The sequence below is a fragment of the Salmo salar genome, chromosome 15 (assembly GCF_965601325.2).
Source record: "Salmo salar chromosome 15, fSalSal1, whole genome shotgun sequence".
In the NCBI taxonomy this organism is placed as follows: Eukaryota; Metazoa; Chordata; class Actinopteri; order Salmoniformes; family Salmonidae; genus Salmo; species Salmo salar.
Window position 1 is genome coordinate 108,174,931 of NC_138305.1, and position 19,076 is coordinate 108,194,006.

The 19,076-nt window shown below is 45.0% G+C and overlaps 1 protein-coding gene across 8 annotated transcripts in view; it reads left to right on the top strand.

Annotated features, from left to right (window-relative positions):
• The window catches only part of rerea (arginine-glutamic acid dipeptide (RE) repeats a), a 366,496-nt gene that overhangs the window by 55,224 nt on the left and 292,196 nt on the right, over positions 1 to 19,076 (top strand). For 5 of the 8 annotated variants that reach the window (XM_082962263.1, XM_082962261.1, XM_082962262.1 and 2 more), the window contains exon 2: positions 2,754 to 2,895. The exons of 1 other annotated variant lie outside the window; for it this stretch is intronic. The gene's annotated coding sequence lies outside the window, so the exon portion shown is untranslated. Of the gene's footprint in view, positions 1 to 2,753; positions 2,896 to 11,364; positions 11,441 to 19,076 lie in introns of those variants that run through there. 2 more of the 8 variants (XM_045696470.2, XM_082962259.1) reach the window with 2 other exon arrangements.

The following is a 19,076-nucleotide window of genomic DNA, read 5'->3' on the forward strand; positions in this document are numbered from 1 at the left end:
GCTCTCATGCATGTTTCAGTGTTATTTGCCTCAAAGCGAGCATAGAAGTAGTTTAGCTCGTCTGGAAGGCTCGTGTCACTGGGCAGCTCTCGGCTGTGCTTCCCTTTTGTAGTCTGTAATGGTTTAGCAAGCCCTGTCACATCCAACAAGTGTCAGAGCAGGTGTAGTATGATTCGATCTTCGTCCTGTATTTACGCTTTGACTGTTTGATGGTTCGTCATAGCGGGATAGCGGGATTTCTTATAAGCTTCCGGGTTAGAGTCCCGCTCCTTGAAAACGGCAGTTCTAGCTTTTAGCTCAGTGCAGATGTTACCTGTAATCCATGGCTTCTGGTTAGGGTATGTACGTACAGTCACTGGGGACAACGTCATCATTACACTTATTGATGAAGCTAATGACTGATGTGGTGTACTCCTCAATGCCATCGGAAGAATCCCTGAACATATTCCAGTCTGTGTTAGCAAAACAGTCCTGTAGCTTAGCATCTGCTTCATCTGACCACTTTTTTTTTATTGATCTAGTCACTGGTGCTTCCTGCTTTAATTTTTGCTTGTAAGCAGGAATCAGGAGGCTATAATTATGTCAGGAGGATAGAATTATTTATCCACCATCTTTGGTAGTGTGACCATTTTGTTAGCCTGGTCAAATATCTGTTGAAGTGCTGTTTAAACCAACTCCCTACAATGATCTGGGACCGGTCTACCATTTTGTTTTTAACGTTGATATACATCCCTCCCTCCCTAGATGGAAACGTGGTCAGAAGCTCAGTGTGTAAGGTATCAGATTCACTCTGTAATGGGCTGTTGTTGTCGTGTTCTTCTGTAGTCTGTTGCTGCTACTAAACCACTTTAAAAACCTGGCATGTTGCCCACTACTACTCATTGCATCTGACTCTTTGTAGAACTGGCACAGCAATGAGGAAATACCTTCAATGTTGTAATGGTGTATATAGGCTAATAGGTCAGTAGTCCTAGAAATCCTTACTGTTTAAAGTTGTTAGCTTGGTGCTCGGCTATTCTTAAAGCAAGGTAAGGGCAGTAGAGTTCATGGCTGATAGCAGCAGGGGCTTTATAAGGGCAGTAGAGTTCATGGCTGATAGCAGCAGGGGCTTTATAAGGGCAGTAGAGTTCATGGCTGAGAGAAGCAGGGGCTTTATAAGGGCAGTAGAGTTCATAGCAGAGAGAAGCAGGGGCTTTATAAGGGCAGTAGAGTTCATAGCAGAGAGAAGCAGGGGCTTTATAAGGGCAGTAGAGTTCATGGCTGAGAGAAGCAGGGGCTTTATAAGGGCAGTAGAGTTCATAGCAGAGAGAAGCAGGGGCTTTATAAGGGCAGTAGAGTTCATGGCAGAGAGCAGCAGGGACTTTATAAGGGCAGTAGAGTTCATGGCAGAGAGCAGCAGGGGCTTTATAAGGGCAGTAGAGTTCATGGCTGATAGCAGCAGGGGCTTTATAAGGGCAGTAGAGTTCATGGCTGATAGCAGCAGGGGCTTTATAAGGGCAGTAGAGTTCATAGCAGAGAGCAGCAGGGGCTTTATAAGGGCAGTAGAGTTCATAGCAGAGAGAAGCAGGGGCTTTATAAGGGCATTAGCGTTCATAGCAGAGAGCAGCAGGGGCTTTATAAGGGCAGTAGAGTTCATAGCAGAGAGCAGCAGGGGCTTTATAAGGGCAGTAGAGTTCATAGCAGAGAGAAGCAGGGGCTTTATAAGGGCAGTAGAGTTCATGGCTGATAGCAGCAGGGGCTTTATAAGGGCAGTAGAGTTCATAGCAGAGAGAAGCAGGGGCTTTATAAGGGCAGTAGAGTTCATGGCTGAGAGAAGCAGGGGCTTTATAAGTGCAGTAGAGTTAATAGCAGAGAGAAGCAGGGGCTTTATAAGGGCAGTAGAGTTCATAGCAGAGAGAAGCAGGGGCTTTATAAGGGCAGTAGAGTTCATGGCAGAGAGCAGCAGGGGCTTTATAAGGGCAGTAGAGTTCATGGCAGAGAGCAGCAGGGGCTTTATAAGGGCAGTAGAGTTCATGGCTGATAGCAGCAGGGGCTTTATAAGGGCAGTAGAGTTCATGGCTGATAGCAGCAGGGGCTTTATAAGGGCAGTAGAGTTCATAGCAGAGAGCAGCAGGGGCTTTATAAGGGCAGTAGAGTTCATAGCAGAGAGAAGCAGGGGCTTTATAAGGGCAGTAGAGTTCATAGCAGAGAGCAGTAGGGGCTTTATAAGGGCAGTAGAGTTCATAGCAGAGAGCAGCAGGGGCTTTATAAGGGCAGTACAGTTCATAGCAGAGAGCAGCAGGGGCTTTATAAGGGCAGTAGAGTTCATAGCAGAGAGAAGCAGGGGCTTTATAAGGGCAGTAGAGTTCATGGCTGATAGCAGCAGGGGCTTTATAAGGGCAGTAGAGTTCATGGCTGATAGCAGCAGGGGCTTTATAAGGGCAGTAGAGTTTATAGCAGAGAGCAGCAGGGGCTTTATAAGGGCAGTAGAGTTCATGGCTGATAGCAGCAGGGGCTTTATAAGGGCAGTAGAGTTCATAGCAGAGAGCAGCAGGGGCTTTATAAGGGCAGTAGAGTTCATGGCTGATAGCAGCAGGGGCTTTAAGGGTAGTAGAGTTCATGGCTGATAGCAGCAGGGGCTTTATAAGGGCAGTAGAGTTCATGGCTGATAGCAGCAGGGGCTTTATATAGTCTATCTCATAGGATGTATTTAAATTCAATTTTCATTCATTCATGTTTTCTTCTGTTGTTTTGTCTTTGTTTTTCCCTCCCAGCAGTGTTCTTGGTTGGTTGGTTGTGTCAGGTGTTATTAGGCCCCTGGTCTGGTCTGAGGGAGGAAGTGTTCAGGAAGTGTTCAGACACAGGAAGTGTTCAGACACGGGAGGAGAGCTAGGAGAGGAGGTGAATGCCGTCAAGGTTAGTCAACAGAACGAGCGGCCATGCGGCACCAAACACAGCCATTTCCTGCCTTCTTAAAGCCTCACCTCTCCTGCTCCCAATATAACTAACTACCTGTCTCTTCCTGTCCCATCTCCCTGTAGTGATCTCCCTGTAGTGATCTCCCTGTAGTGATCTCCCTGTAGTGATCTCCCCTGTAGTGATCTCCCTGTAGTGATCTCCCTGTAGTGATCTCCCTGTAGTGATCTCCCTGTAGTGATCTCCCTGTAGTGATCTCCCTGTAGTGATCTCTCCTGTAGTGATCTCTCCTGTAGTGGACCCGGGTCATAACACACTGTGCCCGCTAGCTAATTCCCCCTCTCCCCTCAGCAGCTCCTCCTCTCGTTTCTATCCCCTCAGCAGCACCTCTCCTCTCCTCCTGCTCTCCTCCTAACCCTCAGCAGCTCCTCTCCTCTCCTCCTGCTCGCCTCTCCTCCTAACCCTCAGCAGCTCCTCTCCTCCTACTCTCCTCTCCTCTCAGCAGCTCCTCTCCTCTTCTCCTGCTCTTCTCCTCTTCTCCTGCTCTTCTCTCCTCTCCCCTCAGCAGCACATCTCCTCATAACCTCTCCCCAGCTCCTCTCCTCCTGCTGTCCTCCTCTCCCCTCAGCCAGCTCTGCTCCTCTCCTCCTGCTCTCCTCTCCTCCTGCTCTCCTCCTATCCCCTCAGCAGCTCCTCTCCTCCCGGTCTTCACCCTCCTCTCCTCCCGGTCTACACCCTCCTCTCCTCCCGTTCTACACCCTCCTCTCCTCCCGTTCTACACCCTCCTCTCCTCCCGGTCTACACCCTCCTCTCCTCCCGGTCTACACCCTCCTCTCCTCCCGGTCTACACCCTCCTCTCCTCCTCTCCTCCCGGTCTACACCCTCCTCTCCTCCCGGTCTACACCCTCCTCTCCTCCCTGTCTATAAGAGAGAATGTGACAGACACCTCTCCAGCCATTTAAAGGAAAGTGTGAGTGGTGAACATCATAGGATATAGATACATTTACATCATTTAGCAGACGCTCTTATCCAGAGCGACTTACAAATTGGATACCAGTCCTGAACACAGTGATGTAGTGATACTTCTAGTTGGTGTTACTGTGTGGGGTTGAGCCATGAATGGCACCCTATTCCCTATTTAGTGCACTACTTTTGATCAGGACCCATACGGCTCAAAATAGGCCTCTGGTCAAAAGTAGTGCACTATATAGGGAATAGGGCTCTGGTCTAAAGTAGAGCACTATACAAGGAATAGGGCCCTGATCTAAAGTAGTGCACTATATAGGGAATAGGGCTCTGGTCTAAAATAGTGCACTATATAGGGAATAGGGTGCCATTTGGGGTTCTCAAATGTTGTAGCTGTTCAAAGCCTGGCTAGGTTATTTAATGAGTTTGGTAATTAGCTTTCACTGGATTCTGTGTCCCCTGATGCTGCCGCCTCCTCCTCCTCCTCCTCCTGCTGATGATGTGTGCTCACGTATTCCCCTCCTCCCATCCTCCATCCCTCCTCTCATCCCTCCATCCTCCATCCCTCTACCCCCACCCCTCCTCCCATCCTCCATCCCTCCTCTCATCCCTCCATCCTCCATCCCTCTACCCCCACCCCTCCTCCCATCCTCCATCCCTCCTCTCATCCCTCCATCCCTCTACCCCCACCCCTCCTCCCATCCTCCATCCCTCCTCTCATCCCTCCATCCTCCTCCCCTCCCTCCATCCTCCTCCCCTCCTCTCATCCCTCCATCCCCCACCCCTCCTCTCATCCCTCCATCCTCCTCCCCTCCTCTCATCCCTCCATCCCCCACCCCTCCTCTCATCCCTCCATCCTCCACCCCTCATCTCATCCCTCCATCCTCCACCCCTCATCTCATCCCTCCACCCACACCCCTCCTCTCATCCCTCCACCCACACCCCTCTCATCCCTCCATCCTCCACCCCACCCCTCATCCCTCCATTCTCCACCCCTCCATCCTTAACCCCTCCTCCTCCACCCCTCCTCTCATCCCTCCACCCCATCCCTCCTCTCATCCCTCACCCCTCTCATCCCTCCATCCCCACCCATCCTCTCATCCCTCCATCCCCCACCCCTCCTCTCATCCCTCCATCCCCCACCCCTCCTCTCATCACCCACCCTCCTCCTCCTCTCATCCCTCCATCCCCCACCCCTCCTCTCATCCCCCACCCCTCCTCATCCCCACCCCTCATCTCATCCCTCCACCCCCACCCCTCCTCTCCTCTCCCCCCTCCTCTCATCCCTCCATCCCCCACCCCGCTAGCTAACGTCAGGTTTATCTCTTCCAGCTAGCGTTTTCCTCTGCACCCACGTCACATTACAACTATGCTAGACAAGGGTCTGTGATGTGTGTCTAAGATCCGAACGACACGCCACAAACGCTCAAAAAACATGCATCTTAACAGATTGATAGTGCACGCCCATCTGAATATTCTTGAAGCGGCCATGTTAATACCACACAGACCCAAGGCTGTGTGTCGTTGTTCACCAGGGAAGACAAGCTGAAGCCTTTTTTATTACTTTGGAATGCACCTGATCATCTTTTAAAAACATGGAACACAAAACAGAAATATGTTATTTCTTGTTGTAAAGATGAACTACGCAGAAATCGCTCCGCCATTACCTGATTGCAAAAATTGTAATAGTGCCTAATTTCAGTTTATGTGACAGAACAAGCATGTATAGTGTAGAGATTCATTGTACAATCTAAACCTGCTGTGAAATATATTTTCCATAACCAAAAATATAGTATTTTCAGCTGTTTGAAGCTGGTGTACAAAACTGAAAGTTAAAAAAGCAAAAACAAAACGTCTCTGCACGGGAAGCATAGAAATAGTGAACATAGAACAGATATACAACTTCTTAGACATGCTTTCAGTGAGAATGACAAATTTACATATTGCAGCTTTAGCACAGTATGGTTATATCAGTATTGCACCTCTCACTATTTGCCCATTTTGTCTGTGGAGATGGGAAACCCAAAGATGTGTTATAGACTTAAAGATAATAGCTAGATGCCACACAGTTTACTGCCAAGTAAACCCCTTTTATGTCGCCCCGGTCAGCAGTGGTCCGTTCCACCTTCCCCCCCCGATCAGCAGTGGTCCGTTCCACCTTCCCCCCCGGTCAGCAGTGGTCCGTTCCACCTTCCCCCCCGGTCAGCAGTGGTCCGTTCCACCTTCCCCCCCCCGATCAGCAGTGGTCCGTTCCACCTTCCCCCCCGGTCAGCAGTGGTCCGTTCCACCTTCCCCCCCCGGTCAGCAGTGGTCCGTTCCCACCTTCCCCCCCCGGTCAGCAGTGGTCCGTTCCCACCTTCCCCCCCCGGTCAGCAGTGGTCCGTTCCACCTTCACCCCCGGTCAGCAGTGGTCCGTTCCACCTTCACCCCCGGTCAGCAGTGGTCCGTTCCACCTTCATCCCCGGTCAGCAGTGGTCCGTTCCACCTTCCCCCCCCTGGTCAGCAGTGGTCCGTTCCACCTTCACCCCCGGTCAGCAGTGGTCCGTTCCACCTTCATCCCCGGTCAGCAGTGGTCCGTTCCACCTTCCCCCCCCCTGGTCAGCAGTGGTCCGTTCCACCTTCACCCCCGGTCAGCAGTGGTCCGTTCCACCTTCATCCCCGGTCAGCAGTGGTCCGTTCCACCTTCCCCCCCCGGTCAGCAGTGGTCCGTTCCACCTTCCCCCCCCCTGGTCAGCAGTGGTCCGTTCCACCTTCCCCCCCCTGGTCAGCAGTGGTCCGTTCCACCTTCACCCCCGGTCAGCAGTGGTCCGTTCCACCTTCATCCCCGGTCAGCAGTGGTCCGTTCCACCTTCCCCCCCCGGTCAGCAGTGGTCCGTTCAACCCCCCCCCCCCCCCCCGGTCAGCAGTGGTCCGTTCCACCTTCCCCCCCCCCCCCGGTCAGCAGTGGTCCATTCCCCCCGGTCAGCAGTGGTCCGTTATATTTATGATATTACTGGCATAGTACACGAGGGGGTTCTAAAAAACGCAAGAAAAGCCTATTGGGCCTCTATTACCAGAATGCTAACAGAATTAGCACAAACTAACAACGAAATCATATAGACGCTGTTAGCTAAATGCTAAGGAAAACTAACAAACTAATTACAAAGACGGGCACATCCAGCTCCAAGTTATACAAGCATGGGTAGTTGCTACCGAATGTCATTTTCAATGAGTGTGGACATTTGCAACCGAAAGTGAAGGAGAGAAATTGTGCAAATGAATAAAGTTGTGATGCATGCTTTTCTGAAGGAAGAGCAGCATGTGTACACAGAGCAGAGGGGAGAAGACCAGAGGAGAATGAAATACTCTAGTAGGAAGCACAAGGAAAAAAAACTGTCAGCTGTACAGAAAACACATCCAGAGCTGTTTGACTTCTGGCAGAAAGCCATTAGAAGATATCTGATTTCATACATATTGTAGTGAATAACATACTAGTGTAACTTCACCACCTCATGTGCACCGTACAACAGAGACTTTCTGATAGAACTAGAATGCTATGGACTCACCAGCTGATAGAACACTATGGACTCACCAGCTGATAGAACTAGAACACTATGGACTCACCAGCTGATAGAACACTATGGACTCACCAGCTGATAGAACTAGAACACTATGGACTCACCAGCTGATAGAACTAGAACACTATGGACTCACCAGCTGATAGAACTAGAACACTATGGACTCACCAGCTGATAGAACTAGAACACTATGGACTCACCAGCTGATAGAACACTATGGACTCACCAGCTGATAGAACTAGAACGCTATGGACTCACCAGCTGATAGAACTAGAACACTATGGACTCACCAGCTGATAGAACTAGAACGCTATGGACTCACCAGCTGATAGAACTAGAACACTATGGACTCACCAGCTGATAGAACTAGAACGCTATGGACTCACCAGCTGATAGAACTAGAACACTATGGACTCACCAGCTGATAGAACTAGAACACTATGGACTCACCAGCTGATAGAACTAGAACGCTATAGACTCACCAGCTGATAGAACTAGAACACTATGGACTCACCAGCTGATAGAACTAGAACACTATGGACTCACCAGCTGATAGAACTAGAACACTATGGACTCACCAGCTGATAGAACTAGAACACTATGGACTCACCAGCTGATAGAACTAGAACACTATGGACTCACCAGCTGATAGAACTAGAACACTATGGACTCACCAGCTGATAGAACACTATGGACTCACCAGCTGATAGAACACTATGGACTCACCAGCTGATAGAACACTATGGACTCACCAGCTGATAGAACACTATGGACTCACCAGCTGATAGAACACTATGGACTCACCAGCTGATAGAACTAGAACGCTATGGACTCACCAGCTGATAGAACTAGAACGCTATGGACTCACCAGCTGATAGAACTAGAACGCTATGGACTCACCAGCTGATAGAACTAGAACGCTATAGACTCACCAGCTGATAGAACTAGAACGCTATAGACTCACCAGCTGATAGAACTAGAACGCTATGGACTCACCAGCTGATAGAACTAGAACACTATGGACTCACCAGCTGATAGAACGTTATGGACTCACCAGCTGATAGAACACTATGGACTCACCAGCTGATAGAACACTATGGACTCACCAGCTGATAGAACACTATGGACTCACCAGCTGATAGAACTAGAACGATATGGACTCGCCAACAACAGTTATCATTACTGTTATCATCATCTGTAAAGTGGACAGCCAGCCAGCTAGATCAATATTACTATCATCTGTAAAGTGGACAACTAGCCAGCTAGATATGATATTATTATCATCTGTAAAGGGGACAGCCAGCCAGCTAGATCAATATTATTATCATCATCTGTAAAGTGGACAGCCAGCCAGCTAGATCAATATTACTATCATCTGTAAAGTGGACAGCCAGCCAGCTAGATCAATATTATCATCTGTAAAGTGGACAGCCAGCCAGCTAGATCAGTATTATTATCATCTGTAAAGTGGACAGCCAACCAGCTAGATCAATATTATTATCATAATCTGTAAAGTGGACAGCCAGCCAGCTAGATCAATATTATTATCATCATCTGTAAAGTGGACAGCCAGCCAGCTAGATCAATATTATTATCATCATCTGTAAAGTGGACAGCCAGCCAGCTAGATCAATATTATCATCTGTAAAGTGGACAGCCAGCCAGCTAGATCAATATTATCATCTGTAAAGTGGACAGCCAGCCAGCTAGATCAATATTATCATCTGTAAAGTGGACAGCCAGCCAGCTAGATCAATATTATCATCTGTAAAGTGGACAGCAAGCCAGTGATCAATATTATCATCTGTAAAGTGGACAACCAGCCAGTGATCAATATTATCATCTGTAAAGTGGACAGCCAGCCAGCTAGATCAATATTATCATCTGTAAAGTGGACAACCAGCCAGCTTGATCATTATCACAGTGTGGTGGCAGTGGAGCCGAACTAGACTAGAAGAAAATGGATTATTGAAAAGTACTAGAAGTCAAAAGGTTATGCTACTAAAGTATTGGACCAGAATTGGTTAAATAAAATTGTGATAAATAAATAAAGTATACCAGTTTCATTTCAGGACCAACAAATTGACAGTTGTGCCATATAGATTGCAAAATAGTTGAAGAGATGTACCGATGCCATGGCACATGGTTTATGAACTGATACGCACAACGACGCCAGATTCAAAACTTTGAATTTTTTATTTCAATGATTATACAAAATTCTTGCAACCAATAGAATGTTACATATATGGGGGCTACAACCTTCCCAGCTCTGCAGATTTTGCTGTGAAGAGAAAGAATCATTAGATAATTTGTTTTGGTGCTGTCCATATGTAGCTTGTTTTTGGTCACAGGTCCAGGAATGGCTGAAGAATTGCAACATTTATCTGGAGTTAACTCTGCAGATAGCATTACTGGGTGATTTTGAAAAGTCATAGTCAATCCATCAATAATACTTTTAGCAAAAAATTGTATCTTTTAATTTACAATTTGTAGAAACTAAGAGAATAGAAAGGTTCAGAACTTTTTGTGAAACATCACAGCACAGTTGAAAATATATGGCCAATAAAAATCCAATATGGATGGTGTTAAGAGATAGATGGGAGGGGTTGAATGGAGCTGAAGGTTGAGACTAATAACAACAAGATAATGAGACTAATAACAACTAATGTAAAACATACTGTGTCTGTAAAATATACCAGGGATGCAAACCGCTGAGGGCCCAAAAAGGTGACACTTTTTTTTGTTGCACTGAAACATGCAGAAAATCCCTGCTAGTGGGATATGCAGGTTAACTAATTAAACAACAAAATAATATGATCTACATGATCAGTCTCTGTGTGTAAAATAAAAAGTGGTTCATGTGAACATAACTTACAGCTAAAAAAATGTAAAGAAAGCAATCCAATGTTAGTTGTTGCCTAGACTTTACTGCAAATGACACTCAAGTCTTGAGAAGAAAAAAACACACTAATATTGCAGTTAGCCATGACACTTGTGACCACACACACACACATCTAAATATTGCACTTGGGGAAAAAACAACATCTTAAGTAGAAATAGAATGAAACAAACAGGTATTCAATTTTTGCTCTATTATAGTGGCCACTATAGTAGACACCGAACAAGTGCACAAGGCTACATGTGTGCAAAAATAACATCCACTGAGTAAAACATTTATTAAATCCACCCTCACACACACGTTACTGTCAAGTTCAACACAACAAAACAATATCTTTGGGCTACACTGCACATTATTACATTGTACACTTTCTGCCAGTGGACATCTGTTCTGCAATGTACCAGCAGAGCATAATACCCTTTGTTGGCATAATTGATCTCTTTCAGGCAGAGAGTACACCTGACATACCCCTTTTTATCCACTGTATTGAGAAAGAGGGAAAGTGTGGTGTTCCTTTCACCTCTATAGTGGCATCCAGCTTAAACCAGGCCCAGCTCCACTTAACGGTTTAACAAGCAAAGCCTCATTTTCACCTAATTCTCCCATTCTGAAAAATTAACCACATACTGTAGAGGGAAAACATTCGTTTGTTAGCTAGTTAACATTTCATAGGTTGCCAGGGTCCAGTAAGCAACTCAGGCGTTATAACTTGAGGAACGGCAAGGAGTCGTATAACGTTACCAGTTAATACTATAGAGAATTGGTTAGGTTATTAACGTTAGTTCATCTGATGTTGTAACATTAGCTGTCTGATTTTATTAGCCAGCTACATTTTCACACCATAAACAAAATGATCTGATCAGTTAAGTAGGCTAATGTTGCTCAACATTTCTCTGGCTAGCCAACGCGTATAATTCGATCCAGCTAGCAAGATTAACGATGCTAACAATACTTGTTCCACCACATTTCTCCCTCGCCTCAAACCTTCCCCAATGCCAGTTGTTTTTCGGTTTTACAGGTCATGAAGTAAGCTTCACCACCTTCTCACCCCGGTCTCGGTGGTCAGGCTTCTCACCGACCTCTTCGTTACCGTTCAGGGGGACGAGCTGCTGTAAATTAACTAGTAAGTTAACTGGTAAACTGCCTTTCCGCTCGCTTTCCAGAGTGCACGTTGACGCTGTAACTAGTAAATTGATTGTCTTTTATCTCTTCAGTCGTCCCGTGTGGCTCAGTTGGTAGAGCATGGTGTTTGCAACGCCAGGGTTGTGGGTTCGATTCCCACGGGGGACCAGTACGAAAAAGAAAAAAAAATGTATGAAATGTATTCACAACTGTAAGTCGCTCTGGATAAGAGCGTCTGCTAAATGACTAAAATGTAAATGTAAAAATGTCTGCTGCCTTCGGTTGTTATGTGAACGATTGGCTGAGCCTTGGATACAGCCAGTATTGCTCCTAACGCTGATCACTCGTTCGCTTACAGCCAGTAGTCATCCCCCCCAAAAAATGTAATCTACATGAATCACATAGGTCACCTATTTTGCATTCAAAACGGCGAATTTTGCAGAAAGGTGACTAGTTTGCATCCCTGATATACAGTACCAGTCAAAGGTTTGGACACACCTACTCATTCAAGGGGTTTTTCTTTATTTTTACTATTTTCTACATTGTAGAATTAAGTAATGAGGCATGAGGGGGTGTGGTATATGGCCAATATACAATGGCAAAGGGCTGTTCTTACATGCTGACCAGACCGGACACGTCACGTGCACGAGCGTCGCAAAATAAATTTAGAAATCTATGTTATTCAATTATTGCACCCACACTGCTCGCGTGCACCAACGAGTGTCTACGATGCCAAGAGCTAAAATAGAACTTCTTTCCATTTCTGATGCAGATCGCACTGCAAGTCCTGCCTCTCCCATCTCTTCATTGTTTTATAGAAGCAGGTACCCACGTGCCATCTCCTCATTGGTTATACCCACGTGGGTGATTGAAAGACGAACTGTTTTGCCGGTCGTTGCGGTAATACTATGAAAGTATAGATGCCAATCACCATATAAGTTCAACGATGAAAAAGCCTGGAAGGAGGAGAGATGACTAGAAACGATTCAGTTGATCGTTTTATGTGTGGATTAATTGTCGGAGTAGAGGACCTTGTGCATTTCAGGTAAAATAACAACTCAATGTTTATATCCCAGGACAAATTAGCGAGCAACAGCAAGCTAGCTAAATAGGACAAATTAGCTAGCAAGTGCAAGCTAACTAGCTAAATTGCCATACATGTTTAATGTTTTTCGACCTGTCCCCAAATTGTCATTGGTTCAGAGTTTGTTTTGATATTTTAACCTGCGTGTCGTGATCGCGTTTGGTGTAGGGGGACAAAATACATTGATGCACGATGGTGCACGCGCACAGCCGGTTTGGGTTCCGTGTTAGCCGTGGTATATTGGCCATATACCACAAACCCACAAAGTGCCTTATTGCTATTTTAAACTGGTTACCAACGTAATTAGAGCAGTAAAAATAAATGTTCTGTCATACCTGTGGTATACCACGGCTGTCAGCCAATCAGCATTCAGGGCTTGAACCACCCAGTTTATAATAATTAATAAATCAAAACTATGAATGCTGTAACCAAAAAAGTGTTAAACAAATTAAAATATATTTGAGATTTGAGATTTTTCAAAGTAGACAGCTTTGCACACTCTTGGTGTTCTCTCAACTAGCTTCATGAGGTAGTCACCTGGAATGCATTTCAATAAACAGGTGTGCCTTGTTAAAAGCTAATTTGTTGAATTTCTTTCCTTAATGAGTTTGAGGCAATCAGTTGTGTTGTGACAAGGTAGAAGACCACGTACATATTATGGCAAGAGCAGCTCAAATAAGTAAAGAGAGATGTCACTCCATTACTTTAAGACATGAAGGTCAGTCAATATGGACATTTTCAAGAACTTTGAAAGTTTCTTCAAGTGCAGTCGCAAAAACCATCAAGCACTAAGATTAAACTGGTTCTCATGAGGACCACCACAGGAAAGGAAGACCCAGAGTTACCTCTGCTGCAGAGGATAAATTCATTGGTTCACTGCACCTCAGATTGCAGCCCAAATAAATGCTTCACAGAGTTCAAGTAACAGACATATCTCAACATCAACTGTTCAGAGGAGACTGTGTGAATCAGGCCTTCATGGTCGAATTGCTGAAAACACTACTAAAGGACACCAATAAGAAGAAGAGACTTGCTTGGGCCAAGAAACATGAGCAATGGACATTAGACCAGTGGAAATTTGACCTTTGGTCTGATGAGTCCAAATGTGAGAGTTTTGGTTCCAGCCGTCGTGTTTTTGCTAGATGCAGAGTTGGTGAATGGATGATCTCCGCATGTGTGGTTCCCACTGTGAAGCATGGAGGAGGTGGTGTTATGGTATGTTTTTTTTCCCCCTTTATGACACTGTCAGTGATTTATTTAGAATTCAAGGCACACTTAACCAGCATGGCTACCACAGCATTCTGCAGTGATACGCCATCCCATCTGGCTTGAGCTTAGTGGGACTATCATTTGTTTTTCAACAGGACAATGACCCAAAACACACCTCCAGGCTGTGTAAGTGCTATTTGACCAAGAAGGAGAGTGATGGAGTGCTGCATCAGATGACCTGGCCTCCACAATCACCTGACCTCAACCCAATTTGAGATGGTTTGGGATGAGTCGGACCGCAGAGTGAAGGAAAAGCAGCCTCAGTGCTCAGCATATGTCCTTCCAAGACTGTTGGAAAAGCATTCCAGGTGAAGCTGGTTGAGAGAATGCTAAGTGTGCAAAGCTGTCATCAAGGCAAAGCGTGGCTATTTTGAAGAATCTAAAATCGATTTTGATTTAACACTTTTTTTTGGGTTACTACATGATTCCATGTGTGTTATTACATAGTTTTGATGTCTTCACTATTATTCTAAAATTGTAGAAAATAGTAAAATAAAAACCTTTGAGTAGGTGTGTCAACTTTTGACTGGTACTAATAAATATAAATATATATGGGGGATTGGAAATGATGCAGATAATTACGTTGATGGAAGCTACAATCTATCTAATCTATAATCTTTCTGCACTATTAAAGCTGATCTTCCCCTCATTTTATTTTTATTATAATAAATTAATAAACATTTAATAAACAAACAAAAAATGATAATACGGTTTGGATTCAGTTAGACTAATTATATATACTTTGATAAAGATGTATTTATTTGGTTGTCTTTGGGGTTAATTCATTCAGTAGTTCCTCAGAGTGGCCATAAGGTGGCAGAGTAGGAAGTTGAGGCAGGCAGAGACTGTATGTACTGTAGCCTTTATCTCTCTCTATCCACTCACCCTCTCTCTCTATCCACTCACCCTCTCTCTCTCTATCCCCTCTCTCTCGCTCTCTCTATCCCCTCTCTCTCTCTATCCTCTCCCCTTCTCTCTCTCTCCATCCACTCCCTCTCCCTCCCTCTAGTCGGTCTCTCTCAACTCTCCCTCTATCTCTATATTAATTTCTTTCTCTCTCGCTGTCTGTGAAATGGAGCAGACAGCAAGAATCTATCTGAACAGACAAGCTGGGAGATAGATGTGAGGTTAACCTCTCTTTAGAATCTAACCCTAACTGACACAATTTCCTTTACGTTCAACCTCATGTAATCCTTTGTCTGTCTATCTGTTATGAGTTTTGGTGATCTCACTCAGACATGTATCCAAAATGGCATCCTGTTCCCTATATAGTGCACTACTTTTGATCAGGACCTGCATAGGGACTAGGGTGCCATGAGAGACGCAGGCTCACTGTGCCATGTGTACACTTCCATTCTGTAGCTAGAGACGTGGTTGTGGATCCAGAGCGTTTGATCAGACCGAGGCTGTTTATTTCTCCTGTTCTTTGTTCACACAGAGCTCTGGCTGAAATATCAAATCAAATCAAATGTATTTATATAGCCCTTCTTACATCAGCTGATATGTCAAAGTGCTGTACAGAAACCCAGCCTAAAACCCCAAACAGCAAGCAATGCAGGTGTAGAAGCACGGTGGCTAGGAAAAACTCCCTAGAAAGGCCAAAACCTAGGAAGAAACCTAGAGAGGAACCAGGCTATGAGGGGTGGCCAGTCCTCTTCTGGCTGTGCCGGGTGGAGATTATAACAGCACATGGCCTAGATGTTCAAATGTTCATAAATGACCAGCATGGTCAAATAATAATAATCATAGTAATTGTCGAGGGTGCAACAAGTCAGCAACACAAGAGTAAGTGTCAGTTGGCTTTTTCATAGCCGATCTTTGAGAGTATCTCTACCGCTCCTGCTGTCTTTAGAGAGTTGAAAACAGCAGGTCTGGGACAGGTAGCACGTCCGGTGAATAGGTCAGGGTTCCAGCAGGTCTGGGACAGCAGGTCTGGGACGGGTAGCACGTCCGGTGAACAGGTCAGGGTTCCATAGCTGCGGGCAGAACAGTTGGAACTGGAGCAGCAGCACGGCCAGGTGAACTGGGGACAGCAAGGAGTCATCAAGCCAGGTAGTCCTGAGGCATGGTCCTTGGGCTCAGGTCCTCCGAGAGAAAGAGAGAATTAGAGAGGGCATATTTAAATTCACACAGGACACCGGAAAAGACAAGAGAAATACTCCAGATGTGACAGACTGACCCTAGCCCCCCGACACATAAACTACTGCAGCATAAATACTGGAGGCTGAGACAGGAGGGGTCAGGAGACACTGTGGCCCCATCCGATGAAACCCCCGGACAGGGCCAAACAGGTAGGATATAACCCCACCCACTTTGCCAAAGCACAGTCTCCACACCACTGGAGGGATATCTCCAACCACCAACATACCATCCCAGGACAAGGCCGAGTATAGCCCACAAAGATCTCCGCCACAGCACAGCCCAAGGGGGGGGCGCCAACCCAGACAGGACTGGGACTTCCTCCTCTTGCCCTGGCCAGGCAGGGCTCTTAGTGTGTCCCTCAAATGGCATCCTATTTCCCTATTTAGTGCTCTACATTTGACCAGAGCCCTATGGGATTCCCTATGGGTCCTGGTCAAAAGGAGTGCACTAAATAGGGAATAGGGTGCCATTTGGGACGTATCCTCAGTCTCACCCGCTTAGAGAGACTAACAGTCCCTTTAAAGTGACCAACAGTCCCAGTCCCTTTAACGGACTGGTTAAAAAAGGTTACATTTAAAGATATATATGTATCAGTAGCTAGGTGAGTACAACAGAACAACATATGTATCGGTAGCTAGGTGAGTACAACAGAACAACATATGTATCGGTAGCTAGGTGAGTACAACAGAACAACATATGTATCAATAGCTAGGTGAGTACAACAGAACAACATATGTATCAATAGCTAGGTGAGTACAACAGAACAACATATGTATCGGTAGCTAGGTGAGTACAACAGAACAACATACGTATCAGTAGCTAGGTGAGTACAACAGAACAACATATGTATCAATAGCTAGGTGAGTACAACAGAACAACATATGTATCAATAGCTAGGTGAGTACAACAGAACAACATATGTATCAATAGTTAGGTGAGTACAACAGAACAACATATGTATCAATAGCTAGGTGAGTACAACAGAACAACATGTATCAATAGCTAGGTGAGTACAACATTAGAACAACATATGTATCAATAGCTAGGTGAGTACAACATTAGAACAACAGCTATGAGCAATGGCTTTTTCTTTCATTGCAGTGGATTAAAAAAACGTGTACTGGTTCATATTTCCCTACATCCACTTGATCAATGTGTTTACCCAGGTAGCTTCTCTTCAAACCAGCTTCACACTCAACAGTTTTACCAGAATGGCTGCTGTGTTGGGAAGCGAGGTCCCCTCTCCTGCGTTTTAGTGTGTGGCTTGGCTGGGACATGAATAAACATCATGAATATGTGTCTTGGTTTTAGTTCAGAGTTGTACTGTGAGTGAGCTTGCCAAATGTGACTTTGAATGGCAAAGTAAACAAGATAGCTATGTGTACGTCCAAAATGACACCCTATTCCCTATATAGTGCACTACTTTAGACCAAAACTGTGGTCCAAAGTCGTGCACCGAATAGGGAATCGGGTGCCATTTGAGATAAAAATAAAATTAAAAAAACTTTTTCAGCTCATGGAGCCTGGGCCCTTTTCCACTGATTGGCTGAAGTATAATATAACGTTCCGTGGAATAGCTTCCCTTTTCCAGTCAGGTTTTTCTAACCTCATAATGATCCCACTATAAAATGCTTGGTTTGAAACCACAGTAATTAGTGTGTGTGAATGGGGATCGTTTCAGTCTTTGTCTAGTGGGGATTGTCTTAAAGCCTAGATTGATTTTCAGCAGTGCTTTTGTCACCTTCTGTCGTTCAAGGAGTGGTTTGTTACCACCGTGTGTATACAGGCCTCGTAGTGTTTTATTCTGGTGTTGAACTACTCTTCTGGTAACTCCTGTTCAATTCATGTTGACGGTCGACCACCATTTTGAATTGGAAATCAGATCCTTTCTGCAAATCTCACTTGATTTCCACAAGCTTTACAACCTAGCTAACCACATTTATCAAATTATTTTATCTGAAAGTACTTTATTTCTCTTGAATGGCTTTATTGTAAAATGTAATGTAAAATGTTTATTGTAAATGAAATAAACTGAGATGTTTGTGTTGCTGCCTCCCCTTTTTCCTTTCATCTACCTTTTTGGGACAGTCTATTTTGTAATTAGTCTGGTAAGACTCTTTCAGTTGCCTTTTGGGCCAGTCTATGTTGTAATTAGTCTGGTAAGACTCTTTCAGTTGCCTTTTTGGGCCAGTCTGTTGTAATTAGTCTGGTAAGACTCTTTCAGTTGCCTTTTTGGGCCAGTCTATGTTGTAATTAGTCTGGTAAGACTCTTTCAGTTGCCTTTTTGGGCCAGTCTGTTGTAATTAGTCTGGTAAGACTCTTTCAGTTGCCTTTTTGGGCCAGTCTGTTGTAATTAGTCTGGTAAGACTCTTTCAGTTGCCTTTTTGGGCCAGTCTATGTTGTAATTAGTCTGGTAAGACTCTTTCAGTTGCCTTTTTGGGCCAGTCTGTTGTAATTAGTCTGGTAAGACTCTTTCAGTTGCCTTTTTGGGACAGTCTATTTTGTAATTAGTCTGGTAAGACTCTTTCAGTTGCCTTTTTGGGCCAGTCTATGTTGTAATTAGTCTGGTAAGACTCTTTCAGTTGCCTTTTGGGCCAGTCTATGTTGTAATTAGTCTGGTAAGACTCTTTCAGTTGCCTTTTGGGCCAGTCTATGTTGTAATTAGTCTGGTAAGACTCTTTCAGTTGCCTTTTTGGGACAGTCTATTTTGTAATTAGTCTGGTAAGACTCTTTCAGTTGCCTTTTTGGGCCAGTCTATGTTGTAATTAGTCTGGTAAGACTCTTTCAGTTGCCTTTTTGGGCCAGTCTATGTTGTAATTAGTCTGGTAAGACTCTTTCAGTTGCCTTTTTGGGCCAGTCTATGTTGTAATTAGTCTGGTAAGACTCTTTCAGTTGCCTTTTGGGCCAGTCTATGTTGTAATTAGTCTGGTAAGACTCTTTCAGTTGCCTTTTGGGGACAGTCTATGTTGTAATTAGTCTGGTAAGACTCTTTCAGTTGCCTTTTTGGGACAGTCTATTTTGTAATTAGTCTGGTAAGACTCTTTCAGTTGCCTTTTGGGCCAGTCTATGTTGTAATTAGTCTGGTAAGACTCTTTCAGTTGCCTTTTTGGGACAGTCTATTTTGTAATTAGTCTGGTAAGAC